Source organism: Lissotriton vulgaris, chromosome 8, assembly GCF_964263255.1.
Source record: "Lissotriton vulgaris chromosome 8, aLisVul1.2, whole genome shotgun sequence".
NCBI lineage: Eukaryota > Metazoa > Chordata > Amphibia > Caudata > Salamandridae > Lissotriton > Lissotriton vulgaris.
This window is the reverse complement of record NC_141696.1, coordinates 1,530,770,237-1,530,789,452: the sequence shown is the minus strand read 5'-3', so window position 1 is coordinate 1,530,789,452 and position 19,216 is coordinate 1,530,770,237. Positions and strand designations below refer to the sequence as shown.

Here is a 19,216-nt window from a genome sequence, read left to right as displayed (position 1 = left end):
TTGAACACAGATGTCAGTAGTCAGATGACATTGCTTACCTACTCATGCCAAATATATCTGGGTAATATAGTGCTAGTCCATTCAGAGTTAAAAAAACAACTACCTAACCTGGATCCCAAAAATGCTATTTACCCATTGCACAAGTTAACTGGGGAATGATACAGGACTCCTTAAAACATATCTCTACCATATGAGGTTAAAAATCCAGGTCCTGCATCTATTTTGTTAAATGGTTCAAATTAAAGTATGAAGACCCCAGCTATCAGAAGGCCGAAATAGCTCAGTTGGGAGAGCGTTAGACTGAAGATCTAAAGGTCCCTGGTTCAATCCCGGGTTTCGGCACAGTTGAGAGGTTCCTTGCTTCTAACAAAACAGGTCTTGGAATCAGCTGTAGTACTTTTTCTCTATTCATCAAATTTTTTCCAACTGATCTACAACACAATCAATTTAACATAGACTTTGCTTTATGTACTCCTTCTAAACTTGCTTCCACCTCTCTTACCTTCAGGTTTGACAATGAATATTTCCCATTTCATGCTTTTTTGTAAAGTAAACTCTTGTCTGCATTACCTTCCACTTCCCCTTGAACACAGATGTCAGTAGTCAGATGACATTGCTTACCTACTCATGCCAAATATATCTGGGTAATATAGTGCTAGTCCATTCAGAGGTAAAAAAACAACTACCTAACCTGGATCCAAAAAATGCTATTTACCCATCTTACCAGTTAATTGCGGAATGATACAGGACTCCTTAAAACATATCTCTACCATATGAGGTTAAAAATCCAGGTCCTGCATCTATTTTGTTAAATGGTTTAAATTAAAGTATGAAGACCACAGCTATAAGCAGGCAGAAATAGCTCAGTTGGGAGAGCGTTAGACTGAAGATCTAAAGGTCCCTGGTTCAATCCCGGGTTTCAGCACAGTTGAGAGGTTCCTTGCTTCTAACAAAATAGGTCTTGGAATCAGCTGTAGTACTTTTTCTCTATTCATCAAATTTTTTCCAACTGATCTACAACACAATCAATTTAACATAGACTTTGCTTTCTGTCCTCCTTCTAAACTTGCTTCCACCTCTCTTACCTTCAGGTTTGACAATGAATATTTCCCATTTCATGCTTTTTTGTAAAGTAAACTCTTGTCTGCATTACCTTCCACCTCCCCTTGAATACAGATGTCAGTAGTCAGATGACATTGCTTACCTACTCATGCCAAATATATCTGGGTAATATAGTGCTAGTCCATTCAGAGTTAAAAAAACAACTACCTAACCTGGATCCCAAAACTGCTATTTGCCCATTGCACCAGTTAATTGCGGAATGATACAGGACTCCTTAAACATATCTCTACCATATGAGGTTAAAAATCCAGGTCCTGCATCTATTTTGTTAAATGGTTTAAATTAAAGTATGAAGACCACAGCTATAAGCAGGCCGCAATAGCTCAGTTGGGAGAGCGTTAGACTGAAGATCTAAAGGTCCCTGGTTCAATCCAGGGTTTCGGCACAGTTGAGAGGTTCCTTGCTTCTAACAAAATAGGTCTTGGAATCAGCTGTAGTACTGTTTTCTCTATCAACATTTTTATCAACTGATCTACAAAATGATCAATTCAACATAGACTTTGCTTTCTGTCCTCCTTTTAAACTTTCTTCCACCTATCTTGCCTTCAGGTTTGACAATGAATGTTTCCCATTTCGTCCTTTTTTGTAAAGTAAACTCTTGTCTGCATCACATTCCACTTCCCCTTGAACACAGATGTCAGTAGTCAGATGACATTGCTTACCTACTCATGCCAAATATATCTAGGTAATATAGTGCTAGTCCATTTCGAGTTAAAAAAACAACTACCTAACCTGGATCCCAAAAATGCTATTTACCCATTGCACCAGTTAACTGGGGAATGATACAGGACTCCTTAAAACATATCTCTACCATATGAGGTTAAAAATCCAGGTCCTGCATCTATTTTGTTAAATGGTTTAAATTAAAGTATGAAGACCACAGCTATAAGCAGGCCGAAATAGCTCAGTTGGGAGAGCGTTAGACTGAAGATCTAAAGGTCCCTGATTCAATCCCGGGTTTCGGCACAGTTGAGAGGTTCCTTGCTTCTAACAAAATAGGTCTTGGAATCAGCTGTAGTACTTTTTCTCTATTCATCAAATTTTTTCCAACTGATCTACAACACAATCAATTTAACATAGACTTTGCTTTATGTACTCCTTCTAAACTTGCTTCCACCTCTCTTACCTTCAGGTTTGACAATGAATATTTCCCATTTCATGCTTTTTTGTAAAGTAAACTCTTGTCTGCATTACCTTCCACTTCCCCTTGAACACAGATGTCAGTAGTCAGATGACATTGCTTACCTACTCATGCCAAATATATCTGGGTAATATAGTGCTAGTCCATTCAGAGTTAAAAAAACAACTACCTAACCTGGATCCCAAAAATGCTATTTACCCATTGCACCAGTTAATTGCGGAATGATACAGGACTCCTTAAAACATATCTCACCATATGAGGTTAAAAATCCAGGTCCTGCATCTATTTTGTTAAATGGTTTAAATTAAAGTATGAAGACCACAGCTATAAGCAGGCCAAAATAGCTAAGCTGGGAGAGCGTTAGACTGAAGATCTTAAGGTCCCTGGTTCAATCCCGGGTTTCGGCACAGTTGAGAGGTTCCTTGCTTCTAACAAAATAGGTCTTGGAATCAGCTGTAGTACTCTTTTCTCTATCAACATTTTTATCAACTGATCTACAAAATGATCAATTCAACATAGACTTTGCTTTCTGTCCTCCTTTTAAACTTTCTTCCACCTATCTTGCCTTCAGGTTTGACTATGAATGTTTTCCATTTTGTCCTTTTTTGTAAAGTAAACTCTTGTCTGCATCACATTCCACTTCCCCTTGAACACAGATGTCAGTAGTCAGATGACATTGCTTACCTACTCATGCCAAATATATCTGGGTAATATAGTGCTAGTCCATTCAGAGTTAAAAAAACAACTACCTAACCTGGATCCCAAAAATGCTATTTACCCATTGCACCAGTTAACTGGGGAATGATACAGGACTCCTTAAAACATATCTCTACCATATGAGGTTAAAAATCCAGGTCCTGCATCTATTTTGTTAAATGGTTCAAATTAAAGTATGAAGACCCCAGCTATCAGAAGGCCGAAATAGCTCAGTTGGCCGAGCGTTAGACTGAAGATCTAAAGGTCCCTGGTTCGATCCCGGGTTTCGGCACAGTTGAGAGGTTCCTTGCTTCTAACAAAATAGGTCTTGGAATCAGCTGTTGTACTTTTTCTCTATTCATCAAATTTTTTCCAACTGATCTACAACACAATCAATTTAACATAGACTTTGCTTTATGTCCTCCTTCTAAACTTGCTTCCACCTCTCTTACCTTCAGGTTTGACAATGAATATTTCCCATTTCATGCTTTTTTGTAAAGTAAACTCTTGTCTGCATTACCTTCCACCTCCCCTTGAATACAGATGTCAGTAGTCAGATGACATTGCTTACCTACTCATGCCAAATATATCTGGGAATTATAGTGCTAGTCCATTCAGAGTTAAAAAAACAACTACCTAACCTGGATCCCAAAACTGCTATTTGCCCATTGCACCAGTTAATTGCGGAATGATACAGGACTCCTTAAAACATATCTCTACCATATGAGGTTAAAAATCCAGGTCCTGCATCTATTTTGTTAAATGGTTTAAATTAAAGTATGAAGACCACAGCTATAAGCAGGCCGCAATAGCTCAGTTGGGAGAGCGTTAGACTGAAGATCTAAAGGTCCCTGGTTCAATCCCGGGTTTCGGCACAGTTGAGAGGTTCCTTGCTTCTAACAAAATAGGTCTTGGAATCAGCTGTAGTACTTTTTTCTCTATCAACATTTTTATCAACTGATCTACAAAATGATCAATTCAACATAGACTTTGCTTTCTGTCCTCCTTTTAAACTTTCTTCCACCTATCTTGCCTTCAGGTTTGACTATGAATGTTTTCCATTTCGTCCTTTTTTGTAAAGTAAACTCTTGTCTGCATCACATTCCACTTCCCCTTGAACACAGATGTCAGTAGTCAGATGACATTGCTTACCTACTCATGCCAAATATATCTGGGTAATATAGTGCTAGTCCATTCAGAGTTAAAAAAACAACTACCTAACCTGGATCCCAAAAATGCTATTTACCCATTGCACCAGTTAACTGGGGAATGATACAGGACTCCTTAAAACATATCTCTACCATATGAGGTTAAAAATCCAGGTCCTGCATCTATTTTGTTAAATGGTTCAAATTAAAGTATGAAGACCCCAGCTATCAGAAGGCCGAAATAGCTCAGTTGGGAGAGCGTTAGACTGAAGATCTAAAGGTCCCTGGTTCAATCCCGGGTTTCGGCACAGTTGAGAGGTTCCTTGCTTCTAACAAAATAGGTCTTGGAATCAGCTGTAGTACTTTTTCTCTATTCATCAAATTTTTTCCAACTGATCTACAACACAATCAATTTAACATAGACTTTGCTTTATGTACTCCTTCTAAACTTGCTTCCACCTCTCTTACCTTCAGGTTTGACAATGAATATTTCCCATTTCATGCTTTTTTGTAAAGTAAACTCTTGTCTGCATTACCTTCCACTTCCCCTTGAACACAGATGTCAGTAGTCAGATGACATTGCTTACCTACTCATGCCAAATATATCTGGGTAATATAGTGCTAGTCCATTCAGAGTTAAAAAAACAACTACCTAACCTGGATCCAAAAAATGCTATTTACCCATCTTACCAGTTAATTGCGGAATGATACAGGACTCCTTAAAACATATCTCTACCATATGAGGTTAAAAATCCAGGTCCTGCATCTATTTTGTTAAATGGTTTAAATTAAAGTATGAAGACCACAGCTATAAGCAGGCCGAAATAGCTCAGTTGGGAGAGCGTTAGACTGAAGATCTAAAGGTCCCTGGTTCAATCCCGGGTTTCGGCACAGTTGAGAGGTTCCTTGCTTCTAACAAAATAGGTCTTGGAATCAGCTGTAGTACTTTTTCTCTATTCATCAAATTTTTTCCAACTGATCTACAACACAATCAATTTAACATAGACTTTGCTTTATGTCCTCCTTCTAAACTTGCTTCCACCTCTCTTACCTTCAGGTTTGACAATGAATATTTCCCATTTCATGCTTTTTTGTAAAGTAAACTCTTGTCTGCATTACCTTCCACCTCCCCTTGAATACAGATGTCAGTAGTCAGATGACATTGCTTACCTACTCATGCCAAATATATCTGGGTAATATAGTGCTAGTCCATTCAGAGTTAAAAAAACAACTACCTAACCTGGATCCCAAAACTGCTATTTGCCCATTGCACCAGTTAATTGCGGAATGATACAGGACTCCTTAAAACATATCTCTACCATATGAGGTTAAAAATCCAGGTCCTGCATCTATTTTGTTAAATAGTTTAAATTAAAGTATGAAGACCACAGGTAGAAGCAGGCCGCAATAGCTCAGTTGGGAGAGCGTTAGACTGAAGATCTAAAGGTCCCTGGTTCCATCCCGAGTTTCGGCACAGTTGAGAGGTTCCTTGCTTCTAACAAAATAGGTCTTGGAATCAGCTGTAGTACTTTTTTCTCTATCAACATTTTTATCAACTGATCTACAAAATGATCAATTCAACATAGACTTTGCTTTCTGTCCTCCTTTTAAACTTTCTTCCACCTATCTTGCCTTCAGGTTTGACAATGAATGTTTCCCATTTCATCCTTTTTTGTAAAGTAAACTCTTGTCTGCATCACATTCCACTTCCCCTTGAACACAGATGTCAGTAGTCAGATGACATTGCTTACCTACTCATGCCAAATATATCTAGGTAATATAGTGCTAGTCCATTCAGAGTTAAAAAAACAACTACCTAACCTGGATCCCAAAAATGCTATTTACCCATTGCACCAGTTAACTGGGGAATTATACAGGACTCCTTAAAACATATATCTACCATATGAGGGTAAAAATCCAGGTCCTGCATCTATTTTGTTAAATCGTTTAAATTAAAGTATGAAGACCCCAGCTATAAGCAGGCCGAAATAGCTCAGTTGGGAGAGCGTTAGACTGAAGATCTAAAGGTCCCTGGTTCAATCCTGGGTTTCGGCACAGTTGAGAGGTTCCTTGCTTCTAACAAAATAGGTCTTGGAATCAGCTGTAGTACTTTTTCTCTATTCATCAAATTTTTTCCAACTGATCCACAACACAATCAATTTAACATAGACTTTGCTTTATGTCCTCCTTCTGAACTTGCTTCCACCTCTCTTACCTTCAGGTTTGACAATGAATATTTCCCATTTCATGCTTTTTTGTAAAGTAAACTCTTGTCTGCATTACCTTCCACCTCCCCTTGAATACAGATGTCAGTAGTCAGATGACATTGCTTACCTACTCATGCCAAATATATCTGGGTAATATAGTGCTAGTCCATTCAGAGTTAAAAAAACAACTACCTAACCTGGATCCCAAAACTGCTATTTGCCCATTGCACCAGTTAATTGCGGAATGATACAGGACTCCTTAAAACATATCTCTACCATATGAGGTTAAAAATCCAGGTCCTGCATCTATTTTGTTAAATGGTTTAAATTAAAGTATGAAGACCACAGATATAAGCAGGCCGCAATAGCTCAGTTGGGAGAGCGTTAGACTGAAGATCTAAAGGTCCCTGGTTCAATCCCGGGTTTCGGCACAGTTGAGAGGTTCCTTGCTTCTAACAAAATAGGTCTTGGAATCAGCTGTAGTACTTTTTTCTCTATCAACATTTTTATCAACTGATCTACAAAATGATCAATTCAACATAGACTTTGCTTTCTGTCCTCCTTTTAAACTTTCTTCCACCTATCTTGCCTTCAGGTTTGACGATGAATGTTTCCCATTTCGTCCTTTTTTGTAAAGTAAACTCTTGTCTGCATCACATTCCACTTCCCCTTGAACACAGATGTCAGTAGTCAGATGACATTGCTTACCTACTCATGCCAAATATATCTAGGTAATATAGTGCTAGTCCATTTCGAGTTAAAAAAACAACTACCTAACCTGGATCCCAAAAATGCTATTTACCCATTGCACCAGTTAACTGGGGAATGATACAGGACTCCTTAAAACATATCTCTACCATATGAGGTTAAAAATCCAGGTCCTGCATCTATTTTGTTAAATGGTTTAAATTAAAGTATGAAGACCACAGCTATAAGCAGGCCGAAATAGCTCAGTTGGGAGAGCGTTAGACTGAAAATCTAAAGGGCCCTGATTCAATCCCGGGTTTCGGCACAGTTGAGAGGTTCCTTGCTTCTAACAAAATAGGTCTTGGAATCAGCTGTAGTACTTTTTCTCTATTCATCAAATTTTTTCCAACTGATCTACAACACAATCAATTTAACATAGACTTTGCTTTATGTACTCCTTCTAAACTTGCTTCCACCTCTCTTACCTTCAGGTTTGACAATGAATATTTCCCATTTCATGCTTTTTTGTAAAGTAAACTCTTGTCTGCATTACCTTCCACTTCCCCTTGAACACAGATGTCAGTAGTCAGATGACATTGCTTACCTACTCATGCCAAATATATCTGGGTAATATAGTGCTAGTCCATTCAGAGTTAAAAAAACAACTACCTAACCTGGATCCCAAAAATGCTATTTACCCATTGCACCAGTTAATTGCGGAATGATACAGGACTCCTTAAAACATATCTCACCATATGAGGTTAAAAATCCAGGTCCTGCATCTATTTTGTTAAATGGTTTAAATTAAAGTATGAAGACCACAGCTATAAGCAGGCCAAAATAGCTAAGCTGGGAGAGCGTTAGACTGAAGATCTAAAGGTCCCTGGTTCAATCCTGGGTTTCGGCACAGTTGAGAGGTTCCTTGCTTCTAACAAAATAGGTCTTGGAATCAGCTGTAGTACTCTTATCTCTATCAACATTTTTATCAACTGATCTACAAAATGATCAATTCAACATAGACTTTGCTTTCTGTCCTCCTTTTAAACTTTCTTCCACCTATCTTGCCTTCAGGTTTGACTATGAATGTTTTCCATTTTGTCCTTTTTTGTAAAGTAAACTCTTGTCTGCATCACATTCCACTTCCCCTTGAACACAGATGTCAGTAGTCAGATGACATTGCTTACCTACTCATGCCAAATATATCTGGGTAATATAGTGCTTGTCCATTCAGAGTTAAAAAAACAACTACCTAACCTGGATCCCAAAAATGCTATTTACCCATTGCACCAGTTAACTGGGGAATGATACAGGACTCCTTAAAACATATCTCTACCATATGAGGTTAAAAATCCAGGTCCTGCATCTATTTTGGTAAATGGTTCAAATTAAAGTATGAAGACCCCAGCTATCAGAAGGCCGAAATAGCTCAGTTGGGAGAGCGTTAGACTGAAGATCTAAAGGTCCCTGGTTCAATCCCGGGATTCGGCGCAGTTGAGAGGTTCCTTGCTTCTAACAAATAGGTCTTGGAATCAGCTGCAGTACTTTTTTCTCTATTAACATTTTTATCAACTGATCTACAAAATGATCAATTCAACATAGACTTTGCTTTCTGTCCTCCTTTTAAACTTTCTTCCACCTATCTTGCCTTCAGGTTTGACTATGAATGTTTTCCATTTCGTCCTTTTTTGTAAAGTAAACTCTTTTCTGCATCACATTCCACTTCCCCTTGAACACAGATGTCAGTAGTCAGATGACATTGCTTACCTACTCATGCCAAATATATCTGGGTAATATAGTGCTAGTCCATTCAGAGTTAAAAAAACAACTACCTAACCTGGATCCCAAAAATGCTATTTACCCATTGCACCAGTTAACTGGGGAATGATACAGGACTCCTTAAAACATATCTCTACCATATGAGGTTAAAAATCCAGGTCCTGCATCTATTTTGTTAAATGGTTCAAATTAAAGTATGAAGAACCCAGCTATCAGAAGGCCGAAATAGCTCAGTTGGGAGAGCGTTAGACTGAAGATCTAAAGGTCCCTGGTTCAATCCTGGGTTTCGGCACAGTTGAGAGGTTCCTTGCTTCTAACAAAATAGGTCTTGGAATCAGCTGTAGTACTTTTTCTCTATTCATCAAATTTTTTCCAACTGATCTACAACACAATCAATTTAGCATAGACTTTGCTTTATGTACTCCTTCTAAACTTGCTTCCACCTCTCTTACCTTCAGGTTTGACAATGAATATTTCCCATTCATGCTTTTTTGTAAAGTAAACTCTTGTCTGCATTACCTTCCACTTCCCCTTGAACACAGATGTCAGTAGTCAGATGACATTGCTTACCTACTCATGCCAAATATATCTGGGTAATATAGTGCTAGTCCATTCAGAGTTAAAAAAACAACTACCTAACCTGGATCCAAAAAATGCTATTTACCCATCTTACCAGTTAATTGCGGAATGATACAGGACTCCTTAAAACATATCTCTACCATATGAGGTTAAAAATCCAGGTCCTGCATCTATTTTGTTAAATGGTTTAAATTAAAGTATGAAGACCACAGCTATAAGCAGGCCGAAATAGCTCAGTTGGGAGAGCGTTAGACTGAAGATCTAAAGGTCCCTGGTTCAATCCTGGGTTTCGGCACAGTTGAGAGGTTCCTTGCTTCTAACAAAATAGGTCTTGGAATCAGCTGTAGTACTTTTTCTCTATTCATCAAATTTTTTCCAACTGATCTACAACACAATCAATTTAACATAGACTTTGCTTTATGTCCTCCTTCTAAACTTGCTTCCACCTCTCTTACCTTCAGGTTTGACAATGAATATTTCCCATTTCATGCTTTTTGGTAAAGTAAACTCTTGTCTGCATTACCTTCCACCTCCCCTTGAATACAGATGTCAGTAGTCAGATGACATTGCTTACCTACTCATGCCAAATATATCTGGGTAATATAGTGCTAGTCCATTCAGAGTTAAAAAAACAACTACCTAACCTGGATCCCAAAACTGCTATTTGCCCATTGCACCAGTTAATTGCGGAATGATACAGGACTCCTTAAAACATATCTCTACCATATGAGGTTAAAAATCCAGGTCCTGCATCTATTTTGTTAAATAGTTTAAATTAAAGTATGAAGACCACAGCTATAAGCAGGCCGCAATAGCTCAGTTGGGAGAGCGTTAGACTGAAGATCTAAAGGTCCCTGGTTCCATCCCGGGTTTCGGCACAGTTGAGAGGTTCCTTGCTTCTAACAAAATAGGTCTTGGAATCAGCTGTAGTACTTTTTTCTATATCAACATTTTTATCAACTGATCTACAAAATGATCAATTCAACATAGACTTTGCTTTCTGTCCTCCTTTTAAACTTTCTTCCACCTATCTTGCCTTCAGGTTTGACAATGAATGTTTCCCATTTCGTCCTTTTTTGTAAAGTAAACTCTTGTCTGCATCACATTCCACTTCCCCTTGAACACAGATGTCAGTAGTCAGATGACATTGCTTACCTACTCATGCCAAATATATCTAGGTAATATAGTGCTAGTCCATTCAGAGTTAAAAAAACAACTACCTAACCTGGATCCCAAAAATGCTATTTACCCATTGCACCAGTTAACTGGGGAATTATACAGGACTCCTTAAAACATATCTCTACCATATGAGGGTAAAAATCCAGGTCCTGCATCTATTTTGTTAAATCGTTTAAATTAAAGTATGAAGACCCCAGCTATAAGCAGGCCGAAATAGCTCAGTTGGGAGAGCGTTAGACTGAAGATCTAAAGGTCCCTGGTTCAATCCCGGGTTTCGGCACAGTTGAGAGGTTCCTTGCTTCTAACAAAATAGGTCTTGGAATCAGCTGTAGTACTTTTTCTCTATTCATCAAATTTTTTCCAACTGATCTACAACACAATCAATTTAACATAGACTTTGCTTTTATGTCCTCCTTCTAAACTTGCTTCCACCTCTCTTACCTTCAGGTTTGACAATGAATATTTCCCATTTCATGCTTTTTTGTAAAGTAAACTCTTGTCTGCATTACCTTCCACCTCCCCTTGAATACAGATGTCAGTAGTCAGATGACATTGCTTACCTACTCATGCCAAATATATCTGGGTAATATAGTGCTAGTCCATTCAGAGTTAAAAAAACAACTACCTAACCTGGATCCCAAAACTGCTATTTGCCCATTGCACCAGTTAATTGCGGAATGATACAGGACTCCTTAAAACATATCTCTACCATATGAGGTTAAAAATCCAGGTCCTGCATCTATTTTGTTAAATGGTTTAAATTAAAGTATGAAGACCACAGCTATAAGCAGGCCAAAATAGCTAAGCTGGGAGAGCGTTAGACTGAAGATCTAAAGGTCCCTGGTTCAATCCTGGGTTTCGGCACAGTTGAGAGGTTCCTTGCTTCTAACAAAATAGGTCTTGGAATCAGCTGTAGTACTCTTATCTCTATCAACATTTTTATCAACTGATCTACAAAATGATCAATTCAACATAGACTTTGCTTTCTGTCCTCCTTTTAAACTTTCTTCCACCTATCTTGCCTTCAGGTTTGACTATGAATGTTTTCCATTTTGTCCTTTTTTGTAAAGTAAACTCTTGTCTGCATCACATTCCACTTCCCCTTGAACACAGATGTCAGTAGTCAGATGACATTGCTTACCTACTCATGCCAAATATATCTGGGTAATATAGTGCTTGTCCATTCAGAGTTAAAAAAACAACTACCTAACCTGGATCCCAAAAATGCTATTTACCCATTGCACCAGTTAACTGGGGAATGATACAGGACTCCTTAAAACATATCTCTACCATATGAGGTTAAAAATCCAGGTCCTGCATCTATTTTGGTAAATGGTTCAAATTAAAGTATGAAGACCCCAGCTATCAGAAGGCCGAAATAGCTCAGTTGGGAGAGCGTTAGACTGAAGATCTAAAGGTCCCTGGTTCAATCCCGGGATTCGGCGCAGTTGAGAGGTTCCTTGCTTCTAACAAATAGGTCTTGGAATCAGCTGCAGTACTTTTTTCTCTATTAACATTTTTATCAACTGATCTACAAAATGATCAATTCAACATAGACTTTGCTTTCTGTCCTCCTTTTAAACTTTCTTCCACCTATCTTGCCTTCAGGTTTGACTATGAATGTTTTCCATTTCGTCCTTTTTTGTAAAGTAAACTCTTTTCTGCATCACATTCCACTTCCCCTTGAACACAGATGTCAGTAGTCAGATGACATTGCTTACCTACTCATGCCAAATATATCTGGGTAATATAGTGCTAGTCCATTCAGAGTTAAAAAAACAACTACCTAACCTGGATCCCAAAAATGCTATTTACCCATTGCACCAGTTAACTGGGGAATGATACAGGACTCCTTAAAACATATCTCTACCATATGAGGTTAAAAATCCAGGTCCTGCATCTATTTTGTTAAATGGTTCAAATTAAAGTATGAAGAACCCAGCTATCAGAAGGCCGAAATAGCTCAGTTGGGAGAGCGTTAGACTGAAGATCTAAAGGTCCCTGGTTCAATCCTGGGTTTCGGCACAGTTGAGAGGTTCCTTGCTTCTAACAAAATAGGTCTTGGAATCAGCTGTAGTACTTTTTCTCTATTCATCAAATTTTTTCCAACTGATCTACAACACAATCAATTTAGCATAGACTTTGCTTTATGTACTCCTTCTAAACTTGCTTCCACCTCTCTTACCTTCAGGTTTGACAATGAATATTTCCCATTCATGCTTTTTTGTAAAGTAAACTCTTGTCTGCATTACCTTCCACTTCCCCTTGAACACAGATGTCAGTAGTCAGATGACATTGCTTACCTACTCATGCCAAATATATCTGGGTAATATAGTGCTAGTCCATTCAGAGTTAAAAAAACAACTACCTAACCTGGATCCAAAAAATGCTATTTACCCATCTTACCAGTTAATTGCGGAATGATACAGGACTCCTTAAAACATATCTCTACCATATGAGGTTAAAAATCCAGGTCCTGCATCTATTTTGTTAAATGGTTTAAATTAAAGTATGAAGACCACAGCTATAAGCAGGCCGAAATAGCTCAGTTGGGAGAGCGTTAGACTGAAGATCTAAAGGTCCCTGGTTCAATCCTGGGTTTCGGCACAGTTGAGAGGTTCCTTGCTTCTAACAAAATAGGTCTTGGAATCAGCTGTAGTACTTTTTCTCTATTCATCAAATTTTTTCCAACTGATCTACAACACAATCAATTTAACATAGACTTTGCTTTATGTCCTCCTTCTAAACTTGCTTCCACCTCTCTTACCTTCAGGTTTGACAATGAATATTTCCCATTTCATGCTTTTTGGTAAAGTAAACTCTTGTCTGCATTACCTTCCACCTCCCCTTGAATACAGATGTCAGTAGTCAGATGACATTGCTTACCTACTCATGCCAAATATATCTGGGTAATATAGTGCTAGTCCATTCAGAGTTAAAAAAACAACTACCTAACCTGGATCCCAAAACTGCTATTTGCCCATTGCACCAGTTAATTGCGGAATGATACAGGACTCCTTAAAACATATCTCTACCATATGAGGTTAAAAATCCAGGTCCTGCATCTATTTTGTTAAATAGTTTAAATTAAAGTATGAAGACCACAGCTATAAGCAGGCCGCAATAGCTCAGTTGGGAGAGCGTTAGACTGAAGATCTAAAGGTCCCTGGTTCCATCCCGGGTTTCGGCACAGTTGAGAGGTTCCTTGCTTCTAACAAAATAGGTCTTGGAATCAGCTGTAGTACTTTTTTCTATATCAACATTTTTATCAACTGATCTACAAAATGATCAATTCAACATAGACTTTGCTTTCTGTCCTCCTTTTAAACTTTCTTCCACCTATCTTGCCTTCAGGTTTGACAATGAATGTTTCCCATTTCGTCCTTTTTTGTAAAGTAAACTCTTGTCTGCATCACATTCCACTTCCCCTTGAACACAGATGTCAGTAGTCAGATGACATTGCTTACCTACTCATGCCAAATATATCTAGGTAATATAGTGCTAGTCCATTCAGAGTTAAAAAAACAACTACCTAACCTGGATCCCAAAAATGCTATTTACCCATTGCACCAGTTAACTGGGGAATTATACAGGACTCCTTAAAACATATCTCTACCATATGAGGGTAAAAATCCAGGTCCTGCATCTATTTTGTTAAATCGTTTAAATTAAAGTATGAAGACCCCAGCTATAAGCAGGCCGAAATAGCTCAGTTGGGAGAGCGTTAGACTGAAGATCTAAAGGTCCCTGGTTCAATCCCGGGTTTCGGCACAGTTGAGAGGTTCCTTGCTTCTAACAAAATAGGTCTTGGAATCAGCTGTAGTACTTTTTCTCTATTCATCAAATTTTTTCCAACTGATCTACAACACAATCAATTTAACATAGACTTTGCTTTTATGTCCTCCTTCTAAACTTGCTTCCACCTCTCTTACCTTCAGGTTTGACAATGAATATTTCCCATTTCATGCTTTTTTGTAAAGTAAACTCTTGTCTGCATTACCTTCCACCTCCCCTTGAATACAGATGTCAGTAGTCAGATGACATTGCTTACCTACTCATGCCAAATATATCTGGGTAATATAGTGCTAGTCCATTCAGAGTTAAAAAAACAACTACCTAACCTGGATCCCAAAACTGCTATTTGCCCATTGCACCAGTTAATTGCGGAATGATACAGGACTCCTTAAAACATATCTCTACCATATGAGGTTAAAAATCCAGGTCCTGCATCTATTTTGTTAAATGGTTTAAATTAAAGTATGAAGACCACAGCTATAAGCAGGCTGAAATAGCTCAGTTGGGAGAGCGTTAGACTGAAGATCAAAAAGTCCCTGGTTCCATCCCGGGTTTCGGCACAGTTGAGAGGTTCCTTGCTTCTAACAAAATAGGTCTTGGAATCAGCTGTAGTACTTTTTTCTCTATCAACATTTTTATCAACTGATCTACAAAATGATCAATTCAACATAGACTTTGCTTTCTGTCCTCCTTTTAAACTTTCTTCCACCTATCTTGCCTTCAGGTTTGACAATGAATGTTTCCCATTTCGTCCTTTTTTGTAAAGTAAACTCTTGTCTGCATCACATTCCACTTCCCCTTGAACACAGATGTCAGTAGTCAGATGACATTGCTTACCTACTCACGCCAAATATATCTAGGTAATATAGTGCTAGTCCATTCAGAGTTAAAAAAACAACTACCTAACCTGGATCCAAAAAATGCTATTTACCCATCTTACCAGTTAATTGCGGAATGATACAGGACTCCTTAAAACATATCTCTACCATATGAGGTTAAAAATCCAGGTCCTGCATCTATTTTGTTAAATGGTTTAAATTAAAGTATGAAGACCACAGCTATAAGCAGGCCGAAATAGCTCAGTTGGGAGAGCGTTAGACTGAAGATCTAAAGGTCCCTGGTTCAATCCCGGGTTTCGGCACAGTTGAGAGGTTCCTTGCTTCTAACAAAATAGGTCTTGGAATCAGCTGTAGTACTTTTTCTCTATTCATCAAATTTTTTCCAACTGATCTACAACACAATCAATTTAACATAGACTTTGCTTTATGTCCTCCTTCTAAACTTGCTTCCACCTCTCTTACCTTCAGGTTTGACAATGAATATTTCCCATTTCATGCTTTTTTGTAAAGTAAACTCTTGTCTGCATTACCTTCCACCTCCCCTTGAATACAGATGTCAGTAGTCAGATGACATTGCTTACCTACTCATGCCAAATATATCTGGGTAATATAGTGCTAGTCCATTCAGAGTTAAAAAAACAACTACCTAACCTGGATCCCAAAACTGCTATTTGCCCATTGCACCAGTTAATTGCGGAATGATACAGGACTCCTTAAAACATATCTCTACCATATGAGGTTAAAAATCCAGGTCCTGCATCTATTTTGTTAAATAGTTTAAATTAAAGTATGAAGACCACAGGTAGAAGCAGGCCGCAATAGCTCAGTTGGGAGAGCGTTAGACTGAAGATCTAAAGGTCCCTGGTTCCATCCCGAGTTTCGGCACAGTTGAGAGGTTCCTTGCTTCTAACAAAATAGGTCTTGGAATCAGCTGTAGTACTTTTTTCTCTATCAACATTTTTATCAACTGATCTACAAAATGATCAATTCAACATAGACTTTGCTTTCTGTCCTCCTTTTAAACTTTCTTCCACCTATCTTGCCTTCAGGTTTGACAATGAATGTTTCCCATTTCATCCTTTTTTGTAAAGTAAACTCTTGTCTGCATCACATTCCACTTCCCCTTGAACACAGATGTCAGTAGTCAGATGACATTGCTTACCTACTCATGCCAAATATATCTAGGTAATATAGTGCTAGTCCATTCAGAGTTAAAAAAACAACTACCTAACCTGGATCCCAAAAATGCTATTTACCCATTGCACCAGTTAACTGGGGAATTATACAGGACTCCTTAAAACATATATCTACCATATGAGGGTAAAAATCCAGGTCCTGCATCTATTTTGTTAAATCGTTTAAATTAAAGTATGAAGACCCCAGCTATAAGCAGGCCGAAATAGCTCAGTTGGGAGAGCGTTAGACTGAAGATCTAAAGGTCCCTGGTTCAATCCTGGGTTTCGGCACAGTTGAGAGGTTCCTTGCTTCTAACAAAATAGGTCTTGGAATCAGCTGTAGTACTTTTTCTCTATTCATCAAATTTTTTCCAACTGATCTACAACACAATCAATTTAACATAGACTTTGCTTTATGTCCTCCTTCTGAACTTGCTTCCACCTCTCTTACCTTCAGGTTTGACAATGAATATTTCCCATTTCATGCTTTTTTGTAAAGTAAACTCTTGTCTGCATTACCTTCCACCTCCCCTTGAATACAGATGTCAGTAGTCAGATGACATTGCTTACCTACTCATGCCAAATATATCTGGGTAATATAGTGCTAGTCCATTCAGAGTTAAAAAAACAACTACCTAACCTGGATCCCAAAACTGCTATTTGCCCATTGCACCAGTTAATTGCGGAATGATACAGGACTCCTTAAAACATATCTCTACCATATGAGGTTAAAAATCCAGGTCCTGCATCTATTTTGTTAAATGGTTTAAATTAAAGTATGAAGACCACAGATATAAGCAGGCCGCAATAGCTCAGTTGGGAGAGCGTTAGACTGAAGATCTAAAGGTCCCTGGTTCAATCCCGGGTTTCGGCACAGTTGAGAGGTTCCTTGCTTCTAACAAAATAGGTCTTGGAATCAGCTGTAGTACTTTTTTCTCTATCAACATTTTTATCAACTGATCTACAAAATGATCAATTCAACATAGACTTTGCTTTCTGTCCTCCTTTTAAACTTTCTTCCACCTATCTTGCCTTCAGGTTTGACGATGAATGTTTCCCATTTCGTCCTTTTTTGTAAAGTAAACTCTTGTCTGCATCACATTCCACTTCCCCTTGAACACAGATGTCAGTAGTCAGATGACATTGCTTACCTACTCATGCCAAATATATCTAGGTAATATAGTGCTAGTCCATTTCGAGTTAAAAAAACAACTACCTAACCTGGATCCCAAAAATGCTATTTACCCATTGCACCAGTTAACTGGGGAATGATACAGGACTCCTTAAAACATATCTCTACCATATGAGGTTAAAAATCCAGGTCCTGCATCTATTTTGTTAAATGGTTTAAATTAAAGTATGAAGACCACAGCTATAAGCAGGCCGAAATAGCTCAGTTGGGAGAGCGTTAGACTGAAAATCTAAAGGGCCCTGATTCAATCCCGGGTTTCGGCACAGTTGAGAGGTTCCTTGCTTCTAACAAAATAGGTCTTGGAATCAGCTGTAGTACTTTTTCTCTATTCATCAAATTTTTTCCAACTGATCTACAACACAATCAATTTAACATAGACTTTGCTTTATGTACTCCTTCTAAACTTGCTTCCACCTCTCTTACCTTCAGGTTTGACAATGAATATTTCCCATTTCATGCTTTTTTGTAAAGTAAACTCTTGTCTGCATTACCTTCCACTTCCCCTTGAACACAGATGTCAGTAGTCAGATGACATTGCTTACCTACTCATGCCAAATATATCTAGGTAATATAGTGCTAGTCCATTTCTAGTTAAAAAAACAACTACCTAACCTGGATCCCAAAAATGCTATTTACCCATTGCACCAGTTAACTGCGGAATGATACAGGACTCCTTAAAACATATCTCACCATATGAGGTTAAAAATCCAGGTCCTGCATCTATTTTGTTAAATGGTTTAAATTAAAGTATGAAGACCACAGCTATAAGCAGGCCAAAATAGCTAAGCTGGGAGAGCGTTAGACTGAAGATCTAAAGGTCCCTGGTTCAATCCTGGGTTTCGGCACAGTTGAGAGGTTCCTTGCTTCTAACAAAATAGGTCTTGGAATCAGCTGTAGTACTCTTATCTCTATCAACATTTTTATCAACTGATCTACAAAATGATCAATTCAACATAGACTTTGCTTTCTGTCCTCCTTTTAAACTTTCTTCCACCTATCTTGCCTTCAGGTTTGACTATGAATGTTTTCCATTTTGTCCTTTTTTGTAAAGTAAACTCTTGTCTGCATCACATTCCACTTCCCCTTGAACACAGATGTCAGTAGTCAGATGACATTGCTTACCTACTCATGCCAAATATATCTGGGTAATATAGTGCTTGTCCATTCAGAGTTAAAAAAACAACTACCTAACCTGGATCCCAAAAATGCTATTTACCCATTGCACCAGTTAACTGGGGAATGATACAGGACTCCTTAAAACATATCTCTACCATATGAGGTTAAAAATCCAGGTCCTGCATCTATTTTGGTAAATGGTTCAAATTAAAGTATGAAGACCCCAGCTATCAGAAGGCCGAAATAGCTCAGTTGGGAGAGCGTTAGACTGAAGATCTAAAGGTCCCTAGTTCAATCCCGGGATTCGGCACAGTTGAGAGGTTCCTTGCTTCTAACAAATAGGTCTTGGAATCAGCTGCAGTACTTTTTTCTCTATTAACATTTTTATCAACTGATCTACAAAATGATCAATTCAACATAGACTTTGCTTTCTGTCCTCCTTTTAAACTTTCTTCCACCTATCTTGCCTTCAGGTTTGACTATGAATGTTTTCCATTTCGTCCTTTTTTGTAAAGTAAACTCTTTTCTGCATCACATTCCACTTCCCCTTGAACACAGATGTCA

General features: G+C 38.2%; 6 non-coding genes across 6 annotated transcripts; all 6 read left to right on the top strand.

Moving 5' to 3' along the window:
* Nucleotides 1-269: 269 nt before the first annotated feature.
* Nucleotides 270-342, top strand: TRNAF-GAA (transfer RNA phenylalanine (anticodon GAA)). The gene has a single exon. It is a non-coding gene; the product is annotated as a tRNA-Phe (tRNA).
* Nucleotides 343-4,342: 4,000 nt separating this feature from the next.
* On the top strand, nt 4,343-4,415 carry TRNAF-GAA (transfer RNA phenylalanine (anticodon GAA)). The gene has a single exon. It is a non-coding gene; the product is annotated as a tRNA-Phe (tRNA).
* A 510-nt stretch (nt 4,416-4,925) lies between these two features.
* Nucleotides 4,926-4,998, top strand: TRNAF-GAA (transfer RNA phenylalanine (anticodon GAA)). Its single transcript has one exon. It is a non-coding gene; the product is annotated as a tRNA-Phe (tRNA).
* Nucleotides 4,999-10,742: 5,744 nt separating this feature from the next.
* TRNAF-GAA (transfer RNA phenylalanine (anticodon GAA)) lies at nt 10,743-10,815 on the top strand. The gene has a single exon. It is a non-coding gene; the product is annotated as a tRNA-Phe (tRNA).
* A 3,418-nt stretch (nt 10,816-14,233) lies between these two features.
* On the top strand, nt 14,234-14,306 carry TRNAF-GAA (transfer RNA phenylalanine (anticodon GAA)). Its single transcript has one exon. It is a non-coding gene; the product is annotated as a tRNA-Phe (tRNA).
* A 1,092-nt stretch (nt 14,307-15,398) lies between these two features.
* On the top strand, nt 15,399-15,471 carry TRNAF-GAA (transfer RNA phenylalanine (anticodon GAA)). The gene has a single exon. It is a non-coding gene; the product is annotated as a tRNA-Phe (tRNA).
* Nucleotides 15,472-19,216: the final 3,745 nt, after the last annotated feature.